Source organism: Papio anubis, chromosome 6, assembly GCF_008728515.1.
Source record: "Papio anubis isolate 15944 chromosome 6, Panubis1.0, whole genome shotgun sequence".
NCBI lineage: Eukaryota > Metazoa > Chordata > Mammalia > Primates > Cercopithecidae > Papio > Papio anubis.
Genome location: NC_044981.1, coordinates 85,620,713 through 85,634,560, shown reverse-complemented (window position 1 = coordinate 85,634,560; position 13,848 = coordinate 85,620,713). Strand labels below are relative to the sequence as shown.

At 40.6% G+C, this 13,848-nt stretch overlaps 1 pseudogene across 1 annotated transcript; it reads left to right on the top strand.

The window, feature by feature from the left end:
- Positions 1-9,238: 9,238 nt before the first annotated feature.
- Positions 9,239-10,194, top strand: LOC108585519 (annotated as a pseudogene). Its single transcript, XR_002521647.2, has one exon. The product of XR_002521647.2 is annotated as a 60S ribosomal protein L7a pseudogene (transcript).
- The last annotated feature ends 3,654 nt before the right edge of the window (positions 10,195-13,848 follow it).

Sequence of the window (13,848 nt, the reverse complement as noted above, 5' to 3'; positions counted from 1 at the left end):
ATTCTGTAGAGTCATAAAGCACATGTTTGCTCACTATTTGGATTACCAAAACAAGAAAATGGTATGTTCCCAAAGACCCATGCTCAAAGAATTCTTAACTAGTTAAAATCACCAACTCTCAAGAGAATTAAATTCAATGATTACAGAGAAAGGTTAGAAAAGTATAGATAGGAATAATAAAACTATACTTATATGAGATAAAGAACTGGAAAATATTCAGACTGACTAGTAAAGATTCTGGATTACTTAGAAATGACCAAAATAGACTAAAATCAAAATCGAACTTAATCTTTTTTTTTTTTTTTTTTTTCAAATTGTATACAAAAATCATAACATGATGGCGGAAATTGCTCATGGTAAATGTGACAATTATGTAAGGCTTGGACTGTATCTCATTCTTACACTGATGTGTTACCTGCTCTGAACTGTTCTCTTAGCCAATACCAGGAGAATACCTATAAGTTTCTTTCTTTCTCTTTCTTTCTTTCTTTCCTTCTCTTTTTTTTTTTTTTTTTTTTTTTTTTTTGAGACGAAGTCTTGCTCTGTCACCCAGGCTGGAGTACAGTGGCACAATCTCGGCTCACTGCAACCTCTGCCTCCCGATTTCCAAGGATTATCCTGCCTCAGCCTCCCAAGTAGCTGGGATTCCAGGTGCACACCACCACACCCAGCTAATTTTGTATTTTTAATAGAGACGGGGTTTCACCATGTTCGCCAGGCTGGTCTCAAACTTCTGACCTTGTGATCAGCCCGCCTCAGCCTCCCAAAGTGCTGGGATTACAGGCGTGAACCACTGTGCCTGGCCAAGTTTTTCTATTTTTATTACTAGTACTTACTACTATTTTTCTGATTCTTCTGTCTCCAAAACCTCACTGCCATTCTTTTCTATAGTACTTCTTTTTTCTCTCTCTCTTTTCTTTTTCCTTTTGTTTTTTTGAGAGAGGGTCTCACTCTATCACCCAAGTTGGAATGTGGAGGCTCACTGCAGCCTCCACCTGCCAGGCTCAAGCAATCTTCCCACCTCAGCCTCCTCAGTAGCTGGGACTACAGGGGCATGTCACCTGGCTAATTTTTTTACAAATTTTTGCAAAGATGGGGTCCCACTGTGTTGCCCTGTCTGGTCTTGAACTCCTGGGCTCAAGCAATCCTCCTACTTCAGCTTCCCAAAGTGCTGCGATTACAGGCATGTAATCAGCCTCTTTTCTACAAAAATATTCAATTGCAGTACTTGATTTAAGGAGACTGTAGAAAATTTGGGGAAAAGTTCCAAGATATTGACACTTTGGTAAATAATTCTTAAGAGAAAAACCAAAAGAGCTTGATCTATTAAGTCAGAAGTGAGATAAGGAACATAAGGACTTTTTCTTGTTTGTATCCAGAACAATAACAACAACAAAAAACATAGACCTATGAGCAGCTGACATGAAATTTGTGGTGACTAATTAATTTTTAATTAATAAACTTGTGCTGCCTTGTTCATCTACTAATTTCGAGGTTCCTAATGGCTTACTAATAAATTAGTCCTAATGAAATCAAACAAATCCAAAAGGAACCAGTGCTTCTCTCTCCTAGGATTATCTCCATGTTTCTAAAGACAGACTAATACTAGAAGGTTACTTCCAAGATTTAATCTGTACCAACCAGTCTAAATATTACTGGTTTTCAAGCATTTGATTTCCCCACACAAAGAGCATGTACTTTCTTACCAGTGACTTGGCACTAAACTCCATCTTCAAATTTAGCTATGCAGTCTTGACTTTGAACTAGACAGGGGATTTCCATATTTTCCGCATCTTCATTTTAATAAAATGCCTCAATTTTCTTCAGTAGTACTTTAAAAAATTCAGGCTCTGTCTCTAAGAAATGAAAGAGTAGAGTGTTGTAGTTTCATAGAAATTTAAATTTAACGTTTCATATATTATAGGCACCATTCATAAAACTACATATGAAAATTTAGAACTTAAATTAAGCATAAATATTTATCAAAGAGACAGGAGTACGGGCAAGAAACACATACAGCTAAGGATATGGTAGCTTGAATTAGGATCGTGGTAGTGGAAATGAAAATTGAAAGCATTCAGTAAGTGTTTCAGAAGTAGATGGATAATAATGGGGATGGTGGGAGATGACGGATGGCAACAGAGGAGGCAAGAATGATTTCTAAGTTTTTAGCTCAAGTGACTTGGGGGACAGAGTGCCATTTACTGGGATATGTAGGCTAGAGTACAGGTTTGAGAAAATAACCCTTTCAATTTTGTAGACATTTTACTTTTGAGAAGCCTAGTAGACTCCCAAATTCTTGAGGTCATTGAAGACCTATTGACCTTCATGTAACCAAATAACAGGTCATTTTCTTTCCTCACTTGACTCATCTCTCAGCGACATTTGTTAGTTTCTTTTCTTGGTCTCTGTTTCATCTTTCATGCTCTTGGTGTTCCTCCTCTCTATTCACATCTTTTTAGTTTCATTTTCTGTCTTCTCTTTGTAAAACCTCTAAACTGTGACATGTATGAGGGTTAGCTCCTTAGCCCCAGTTCTCTCTCTCTTTTTTTCTTATTTCATTAGGGACTATGACTTTAAATACTGTCTCTATGCCTATGATCCCCAAATCAACATCTGTAGCCCTGACCTCACCCCACAACCCCAAAGTCATATATCTAACGTCTTATTTGACTGTCTGTAGTCAACTCTTTCAAGAAATTTTGTTGGAAAGGAGGCCCAGAAGTGGTATGATTGTGAGAGGGGAAGATGAGGTCAAGGGGTTTGCTCTGTCATTGCTGTTGTTTTTACTCCTTTTTACTTTGGAAACTTAACCTACAAACGACCAGAGAATAATATAAAGTACCCTCATGTACTCATCACCCAGCTTCAACAATGATCAACTTTTTAGTTTGTTTCACCTATTGCCCCATTAAAATTGTTTTATTAAGGTAAATTTACATAAGTAAAATTCACTGTTTTGGGTGCACAGTTCTGAGTGTGTATAACTGTATACAGCCATATAACCACCACAAAAATCAAGACATAGAACAGTTCAATCACCCCCAAATGGTGCTTCCTGCCCCTTTGTAGTCATCTTCTCCTTCCACTCATAGCTCCTGAGTCCTCATCTAGCTCTTCTAGACTCTAGACTTCCATATCTGACTCCCTGCTGGATAGCTCTACTTGTATGTCTCATAGAAATGTCAGATTCACTATGTTTAAAACTGAATTATTGGAAATGAAAAGACAAGCCACAGACTGGTATAAAAAATATTTGCAAAACATAGCTTCAACAAAGAACATATATCAAACAAATACCTTACTATTGAGCTACTATGATTCAATAATAAGACAAACCGCTCAATTTTTTTAAATGAGCAGAAGATTTAAACAGATACTTTACCAAAAAGATATAAAGATGGCAAATAAACACATGAAAAGATGCTGGACATTATTAGTCATTATGGAAATGCAAATCAAACCACAGTAAGATAGCACTGCATACCCACTAGAATGGCTAAAATTAAAAAGCTGGACCATATCATGTGTTGGCAAGGACGTAGAGCAATTGAAGCTCTCCCATATACTGCTGGTGGTAATGTAAAATTATATCATCACTTTGGAAAATGGTTTGTCAGTTTCTTTAAAAGTTAAACATATACCTAACCACATAATTTTGCTATCCCACTCATAGATGCTTACCCAAGCTATAAATGAAAGCATGCCCAAGAGAAAGAAAAATATCATCTGTACACACAAAGACTTGTACACTTATGTTCCTAGCAACTTTATTTGTAATAGTCTAAATTAAAAACAACCCAAATGTCCATCAACAAGTGAATGAATAAAAAAATTTGGTATATCTATACAATGGAATACTACTTAGCAATAAAAGGAAGTGAACTATTGATACACAACAAGGATAGATTCAAAATAATTATGCTGAATGGGAGAAGCCAAACAAAAAGGAGTAATTCATATAGTAGTCCATTCATGTCAAATTCTAGAAAATCCAAACTAACATACAGTGATAGAAAGCAGATCAATGGTTCCCTGAGATGACAGGGCACAGATGGAGGGATGGATTATAAAGGAACACCAGGAAGCTTTTGAAGGTGATGAAAATGTTTATTATGTTGACCATGGTAATGGTTTCATGGCATACAAACATGTTAAAACCCATTAGATTTTACATTTTAAATGTGAGCTTCTCATTATATATTAATTAGGTGTCACGAAACTATAAATAAAACTTAAATTATTTATCCTTCCCTTAAAACTTGCTCATCCTTTGCTATTGCTTCTGTGAATGCCTGCACCCTCTGCTCAACCACCCAAGTCAGAACGTTGAAGTCATCCAACTCCTCTCTTTGACACTCACCCTCCCATTCAGTACTTATGTCCTATTCACCTGAGCTATTTTCATACAGAGATGTAAAAAAAACTCTGCTCACCTTAAAGCATGTTTCAGAGAAACTCCCAGAATCCAGAATATATGGGCTTTAAGACGATAAAACCATAGGTAGAAAGGTTAACAGTGAAGAGTACGTTTTTCTCTTAGCAGCCCTATCCCCTACACTTGAAAACTTTTCCTGAGTAAAAGCTTGGGATGATGATCCAATAAGCCTGAGCTTCCTGTGACCCTTTAGAGATAGAAACGTGTCCTGTGTGCTGCCAGGTCACTAGGAGGAATAAGGGACTTGAGATTTTAGGAAGCCAAGTTCGTATACAGAAGGCACTGCTCTTAGTGGAAAATTGTACTAAAGTTGCTTTCATCCTAGTGTGCACATTGTTTGAATCACCATTTGGAAAAAGCAACCCTTAATATTAATAGGTCTTGGATGGGAACACAATGCTTAATTAGGAGGAAACAAAGTAAGTAAACTGCTCAAAAAGAAGTGGAAATAATACACATGGGAAACCCAGGAAATAGAGAAAATAAACATATATAGGAGAACTTGAAAAGAAAAAAAATGAATGAGAGAAAATAGACCAAACCACTAAAACCAACCCAATGTGACAAGGAGGAAATGCAGTAAAGTACTAAAAAAAATACGTATACACAAATGAAGTGACGCATAGTTTTTATTGCTTTCCTCTATATGCAGTTTTCCTGCCAAAATATTAAACACACGTAATCATGATTTACATGCTGTGTATAAAACCAAACAAAATATACACAGCCTTCGAATAAATGTTCATTGTGTTTTACTTACAATTAGTGATGTCCCATGATAGAGGTATCTGGAATATCATATCTAAATACTTTTTTATTCAACCTGAGAAAGCATAAATTTAAAAAGATGAAAAAATAGAAAAAAATTAAAAACATAAATACTTTTTGAAAGCATGACACGACAAATATTCTTTGACATATGTAATCGCAGCACTTTGGGAGGCCGAGGTGGGTGGATCACCTGAGGTCAGGAGTTCGAGACCAGCCTGACCAACATGGAGAAACCCCATCTTTACTGAAAAATACAAAATTAGCCAGATGTGGTGGCGCATGCCTGTAATCCCAGCTACTCGGGAGGCTGAGGCAGGAGAATCGTTTGAACCCTGGAGGCGGAGGTTGTAGCGAGCTGAGATGGCACCATTACACTCTGACCTGGGCAACAAGAGCAAAACTCTATCTCAAAAAGAAAAATAAAATAAAATAGATATCAATATTATTCATATAAGCCTATGACTTAAAAATTGTATTTTATTTCTGGGACATTTTCAAATACTGTCCTTAATGTACCTCTTAATGCATGACGGTAGGGAAATATAAGCTGTTTGAGAATTAATTATAAGAAATTGGAGGGAGTGGGTTATATGGAGTGCTGCCTATTTTTAGCTCCTCAACCCTAACACTACACATCTGATATTTTAAAATGAAGATCAAATACAGTTCTCTTGGATGCCCGCCCTCAGCTCCTGCCTCACATGCGATCATTTTGGCCACAGCTCTGCTCTCAGTGTGTCTTTGCATGACAGTTTTTTTCTTCCTGTTTTTAAGCATTGCTGACTTACACTGTCTCTCTGGACCCCTCTAGGCATATTGTGGTCCAGCCTTTTAGCTCATGGACCCTTTAATTATGCCATGTGCAGGAAGCAGGCTGGAAAGGATGGCAACTGTAGACATATCTGCCAACAGATGAGTGAAAATGTGCCTTCACTTGCCTTATGCGCTGGGAATATCTCTGACAGAAAAGAAAAAATATATATTACATATATATATGACCTCTGTCTTGCTGTCAGGGTAGTGAAATCCATTGTGATCTGCTGTGTAGATGTCAGCTCCACCATTTTCTAGTGCCTGGAGGCAGATTTAAGTTGAATACTCAAATGCAACCCAAAAATCCTCTCTCTGAAATCTAAGTGAAATGCACCTATTTTTTCCCTTGCTCCATTTATCAAGATTATCTGGAAATTTTCAACTACTTCTATTTATATATTCATTTTCTGTATTTTATCACTTTGAAGTTTCCCCTCATCACCAGGCAATGGCTCAACATATTACTGTTGCTTGAACAGTCACTTCTAGCAAGATGATGTTGTCACATTAATGATCCTGTGACCTTTAGGAATAAGAAATATATAAACACCAACTGTTTCCATTAGAAACGGTGGTTCCTTCATCCACTATAAAGGAAAATATAATGTTCACATATTGAGTGCAGAGTAATGGAAATCCCATTCCAAGCTTAGAGAAAAACTTTCCTGCATTTATGGCTATAATACCTGAAGTTATCATCTGTTGAATTTTTCCATAAAATCCTCTCTGACTGCCGTGGACTAACTAGCATGCTTTCTGAAAATAAATTGGTATAATTTCCAGTAAATGTGGTAGATGGAGCTGACAAGTTCAGGCCACTTTCCCACTAAAAACACCTAAAATTGTAGGATAAAATAAAGCAAACTGATTTACTGACTAGAGTTGAGCTCAAACTAAAGAAAGGAAAATTTCCAGGAGCTGGGAAAGAAGCAGGCACCAAAACCTAAAATGGCAAGAATAGAAGTGTTGGGGACCACACAGCCAACAGACCCAGGCGTGGGCCTTCGGGGCTTGAGGCTAATATTTTAATGTCTTTAGAGGAACAGAAGAATTGAGGCTTCAGCTATTCGGAGGCGAGGCATGGGAACAGCATTATTTTTTGCCATCTGTGAGGTAGGACCCTGGCCAGCTCCTCCCGCAAGCCCAAGAGTGCATCTCCTGGGCACTGGGCAAAGAGAATCACCTGTGAATTGTCACTAAACCTGAGCCTTTGTCTGTGGTATCTGAATCTGTGATACCAGCACGATATAGGATTTAACAAAACTGGTCCAGAACAGACAAGAATCCTAGATTCTCTGCAGAGGAAGACATAAAGGAAACATAGCTCAAATGAGGCTTCCACAGAAAACTCGATCACAGCTGAGTTCACAGTAAAGTATTACACTTACGGAAGGAAATAAACTGCTGTGAGGAAGAGCAGGGCATGCAGACCCAGGAACTGAGATAATAGAACAATCAGAAAAGGTCTATACAGTAAATATGATTATAATGCTTAAATAGATTTTAAGGGTAATATGGAAAGCAATCAGCTAACACTTTCCCCGACAATGAACTAGGATGGGATGAATAGGGGCGGTCACAGACACACTAGCTGGTGTAATGTCCCAGGCATTGGGAGAGATGAGGGAAGTGATTATTATAAGGACTGCGGAATTTAGTGGCTGTTGCTAAGTACCACTGATTGAAGGATGAAAGAAAATGACAGACTCAGATTTATTAACCAAGGGCTGAAAGCAAAGTGTGAGAATTAGGGGACAGGGAGCTTCTTAACAGGTTTTAAAGAGACTCTAATCTGCAGCCAGAGGGCAGAGGACAACCAAAAGATGAGCACAAGGCTTAATCAGATGAATGGCAGAACTTCAGAGAAGACTGAATTCTCAGCCTAGGCCAGTCTCCTATGTCAAAGTCAGGGTCCCCATGGGGAATGAGAGGAATCCTGAGAGCTGGGATGAGATATTTGGGTAGATTCAAAAGAGAGCCTTAGATCTCCAGTTTCTTCTGAAACTTCTGGAGCTTACAAAAAAAGTCCCCCCTCACTACTTTCCTGAAAACTATTTAGAGGCATCAAATGAAGCAGGAGCTTGACCTCCAAGATCTGCTGTTTCCATGGCCACCACCTTCATACTTAGGATCAAATCTCAGCATAACCAAAATGGGGGAGGAGGGCCTGCTAAGGGAGGAGAGAGATGATGTCAAGATTGCTGTAGGATCTGGCTAACAAGTAAAACAGGAATGGGGGTGGTTTGGCAAGAGTGAGGAGGACATGCAAGGAGAGGATTCTCTGGGTACCAGATCAAGGTGAGTGAAACCTAAAGTTAAATAAGGGGGAGTTTACTGATATAAGGACACTCTGCCATAACCTTTAACAAAATTTAACATCCTCCCAAGGGCCCTAGGTGACAGTTCAAATACTCTGCTTAGATTCCTCTTAAAATCTTAGAAAAAGTGATAGCTTACATTCAATAAAGTTGAGATGTGATTACTGTAGTGGCAAACTGTGGAGAAAGTGATCAAAAGGCTCAGAGAAGAAGACATGTAGAATGGGTCTAATCTTACTAGCTGACCACTATGGGGTCAGTCCCGCCTGGAGGACAGTCTAGTTTCCAAGGTGAGAAAGAGTGCACTGGTGAGGGAACACCAAAATCATTGAAAAGCTCAAGATGCATGTTCTTTGTGGATGACACTGGAAAACAGAAGATGCCAATTCATATCTCAGCTCCCTGAAAGCATTGGAAGCAGTGGTATCCCAGAGGAGCAAAGGCCAAATGGCAACATCTAACCATCAAACATAAGATGGGCGTCACTTCAATAACAGGCAGCAAGGATGCAATGGCAGCATAGATCCACAGGGGTCTATGAAGATAGCTCAAGGAACGTGGTGTTCTTAGGGCAACACAGATGGGCAACTAACAAAGGTATACTTAAAAGAGATCAAGAATATGGGAGGCCGAGGCAGGAGGATCACTTGAGCCCAGGAGTTCGAGACTAGTCTGGGAAACATGGTAAAACCCCATCTCTACCAAAAATATTAAAAAAAAAAAAAAATTAGCCAGGCATGGTGGCACGCCTGTAGTCCCAGCTACTCGGGAGACTGAGGCATGAGAATCACTTGAACCCAGGAGGCAGAGGTTGCAGTTAGCCAAGATCCTGCCACCACACTCTAGCCTGGGCGACTGAGCAAAGAGAAGGACTCCATCTCAAAAAAAAAAAAAAAAGAATGAGAGAGAGAGATTAAGAATAGAGGAGCAGAGCTCTCTCCTCCCACTGCCCAAGATGCCAAAAGGAAAGAAGGCCAAGGGAAAGAAGGTGGCTCCGGCCCCTGCTGTCATGAAAAAGCAGGAGGCCAAGAAAGTGGTGAATCCCCTGTTTGAGAAAAGACCTAAGAATTTTGGCATTGGACAGGACATCCAGTCCAAAAGAGACCTCACCCGCTTTGTGAAACGGCCCTGCTATATCAGGTTGCAGCGGCAGAGAGCCATCCTCTATAAGCAGCTGAAAGTGCCTCCTGCTATTAACCAGTTCACCCAGGCCCTGGACCGCCAGACAGCTACTCAGCTGCTTAAGCTGGCCCACAAGTACAGACCAGAGACAAAGCAAGAGAAGCAGCAGAGGCTGTTGGCCCGGGCGAGAAGAAAGCTGCTGGCAAAGGGGACGTCCCCACTAAGAGACCACCTGTCCTTCGAGCAGGAGTTAACACCATCACCACCTTCGTGGAGAACAAGAAAGCTCAGCTGGTGGTGATTGCACACGATGTGGATCCCATCGAGCTGGTTGTCTTCTTGCCTGCCCTGTGTCGTAAAATAGGGGTCCCTTACTGCATTATCAAGGGGAAGGCAAGACTGGGACGTCTAGTCCACAGGAAGACCTGCACCACTGTTGCCTTCACACACGTGAACTAGGAAGACAAAGGCGCTTCGGCTAAGCTGGTGGAAGCTATCAGGACCAATTACAACGACAGATACGATGAGATCCGCCGTCACTGGGGCGGCAATGTCCTGGGTCCCAAGTCTTTGGCTCGTATCGCCAAGCTCGAAAATGCAAAGGCTAAAGAACTTGCCACTAAACTGGGTTAAGTGTACACTGTTGGCCGGGCGCGGTGACTCAAGCCTGTAATCCCAGCACTTTGGGAGGCCGAGACGGGCGGATCACGAGGTCAGGAGATCGAGACCATCCTGGCTAACACAGTGAAACCCCGTCTCTACTACAAAAATACAAAAAAACTAGCTGGGCGAGGTGGTAGGCGCCTGTAGTCCCAGCTACTCGGGAAGCTGAGGCAGGAGAATGGTGTGAACCCAGGAGGCGGAGCTTGCAGTGAGCCGAGATCCGGCCACTGCACTCCAGCCTGGGCGACAGAGCAAGACTCTGTCTCCAAAAAAAAAAAAAAAAGAAAAGTACACTGTTGAGTTTCCTATACATAAAAATAATTAAAATACAAATTTTCCTTCAAAAAAAAAAAGAATAGAGGAGCAGAAGCCTGGGGTCAGCAAGCCCAATGGAGAAACACTATCTCCTGCTCAGTGCCCAGGCCAGAACTGATTCTCTAACCAGAACCCACTGACTAAAGGAGAAGCTGAGTCTCCAAGAAGTTGGGCTCTGCACCACCATGGCAAGAATATACTGTATTGATTCTCCCAGTCTTTCCCAAGACATCCTATGACTACTTGCTCAGATAAACATATATTAGGGGAAGGGAACTACTCAAAGTACCACCATGGCCCTCCCATTGGAGTAGTGGTAAATGGTGGTTAGATAGTCAATGGAGTTCTCACCTAGTGCCATCTCCCAGCAGGTTTCACACATGCACAGACCCATCTCATGGTCGTTTCCTTGGTTGCTAAATGCATATTTGGAGTAGGCATACTTAGGAGTTGCAGAAAGCTCACATTTGTTTTTTTGACCTATAACATAAGAACTTGAAGTAGGAAAAGCCAAGTAGATGCCCCTGAAACTATCTTCTGGCCAAGACAGAAAATCTAAACAGTATCAGCCCTGGAGGGAGTGGCAGAGATTATTGTCACCCTCAAAGACTTGGAGGACTCAAGAGTGCTGGTCTTTGTTATATATCCCCTTTTAATTCAATAGATTCTCCCCCATACAAATTGAATGGATGAAGGTCCTTAATGGTTAACTGCTATAACTTAACCAAGTAGGAGCCCCAGCTGCAGCTTCTGTACCAGATGTGGTATCTTTGCTAGAGCAGATGAACACAGCTTCAGGACGTGGTATGAGGTCACTGGTCTGCCATGAAGGAGGATCAGAGGCAGTTTGCATTTGCATGGGACAGACAAAAATATAGATTTATAGTTTTGTCCAGGGCTATGTTAATTTTCCTGCTCCCTGTCAAAACAGAGTCTGAAGGTGCTGTTAGGTGACATGAAAGGCTGCTAGCTTTAATAACAAGACTGAAAGTGCCTGTAGCAGGGCTCTGTAGCAGGCCCAGGCTTCAGCACGAGCAGCCTTGCCACTTTGGCCACATGACCGAAAAGATCTCTCAGCACTTAGGGGTGTCTGTGGTGGAGGAAGACAATCTGTGGAGCCTGTCACAAGTGCTAATAGAAGACATTTAGGGTTCTGGTGCAAGACCCTGCACTCTACAGCAGAGAACCATAGACCATCTGAAAAGCAGTTCCTGACATGCTTCTAGGCCCTGGTGGAAGCTAGACAATGCCAGACTCAAAAAGGCCTAAACTGCATGGGTCTTGAAGAAGCTATTATAAAATGAAAATGGTATATTCGGGATCAGGCTCAAGAGAATCCAGAGGGCACAAAAGCTTGGTTCATGGATGGAGTGGCTTTATAAGTTGTTACAAGTTGAAAATGGAATGTTTCCATACAGCAGCCCAACTCAAAGAGTCTCAGGAAGAGTGGTGAGGGGAAATCTCTCTGATGAATAGATTCAGATAATGCACATCAGCATCCACTTTGTGTGGAAAGAGAAGTGACCCAAGATAAAGCTATATGAGGGCTCATGAGCAGTGGCAGATGGCTGAAGGGAAATTACAAAGCATGTAATTTTCAAGTTTACTCTTGATTCAGAAAAGTGGTGTATGCTGGCTTCTTTATAATGTTTATATTATTAGAGAAGAGAAAAGCCCATTTCTTGGTGTCCCTAAAAACAAAAGAACAAGTTACAGTTGCATTCCATCTTTGCCAATTATTCTAGTTTATAAAAAGGGAGTTAGGACACCTTCCCTAACTAGGAAACAATTGCAAGTTTATGTCCACAGAATGACAGCCTTTGAGTCCACCTTTCTCAAGATGGGGCAGAATGGGGAGCTGGCTCTTAACTATGCAGACTTTTGAAATACAAGAAGTAACTTCAGCAGCAGAAACTGAAAAAAACAGCATAGTTAACAGTTATTTTGATCTAATATTTTCTTGGTTGGAAAACAGAAAAGACTTCCTTGAAAAATCTTTAAGTTAATTTTTGTACACTGTTTTAATTTATATCTCACTGTTATATAAAAGAACCAACTAGTGAATTCAGGTCTGCCATCGAGAACATTAACCCTGCTCTTGCCAAGTGTTCCTAAGATAGCCATGTAACCAACAAAGCATCACTGCCCAGAGTGCTTAAAGAGCGCCTACAAATAAATAGGATAAAGTAAACCCCAAAGAGAAACCAAGCAAACAATTCACAGAAGATGAAAACCTGAAAGGCTAAAAAAACACTTCAAGAGATGCTCACCTTCAATACTAATCACAGAAATGCAAAGTAAAACAGTGGCAAATTGTTCATCCTACATTACTAAGTATTGGTAAGGTTGTGAGGGAATTAGACTTCTCATTCAGTCCTGGTAGACGGGTAACCATTCTGGAGAGCAACGTGGTAGTACCTAGAAAGCTGAAGTTTGTACACCATATACAGATTAGAAATACTATGATACAAGTGCACAAGAAGAACTACACAATAAGATTTTAGTCATACTGTCATAGAAAAATAGTGAAGCAACCTAAATATTCATCAATTGGGGACTGAAACATAATTATGATACATTCCTAGATGGAAACTACATAGTGATTTACATGTGAATGAGCTAGTTCTACAAGCATCAAAATAGGATAAGTCTTGAAAACACAATATTGAATAAAAACAGCAAAATACTATTTATTTAAACAGCACTACAGGCAATATTGTTTGTGGATCCATATATATACCATAAAATTCAAAAGCATGAAAAAGAAATAAGAACCAACTTCAAGAGAATAGTTAGCTCTGGGGTGGAACAAAGAGAAGATTCAAATTCTATCTGTAACTTTTTAATGTATTTTTAAAAATCCTACAGGGCATGGTGGCATGCACCTGTAGTCCCAATTACTCGGGAGGCTGAGGCAGGAGCATCACTGGAGCCTAGGAGTTCGAGGTTACGGTGAGTTATGATTACACCACTGCATTCCAGCCTGGGAGACAGAGGAAGATCCTGTCTAAAATGAAAATAAATATTTAAAAAATCTGAAGTAAATATGGCAGAACGCTAACATTTGTTAAATGTTGACAGTGGGTAGTTTTATGTTTGAAATGTTTTGTCATTTAAAAAAAATAGTCAATTCATTAAATTAAAACATACAATGTAATAAAGCAGAGGGAGCACCAGTCCTGCAGCAGGGCGGCTATTCATCATGGGCTAGGGCAGATGGGTGGAGGGACTCAGGAAAGCCAGCAGGGCCCCCAGCTCAGTGTGGGTTGAGAGCTGTGGCTGTGGAAATGAGAATGGCACAGGGAGCAGGTGAACTGTAGGGAAAGTCTCCTGGCCTGGGTTGGATAGGCCTAGGGTGGAGGAGGAAGGGCTTCGGCCCTCGCCTTGGACTGTCCGGGTCCAGCCAAG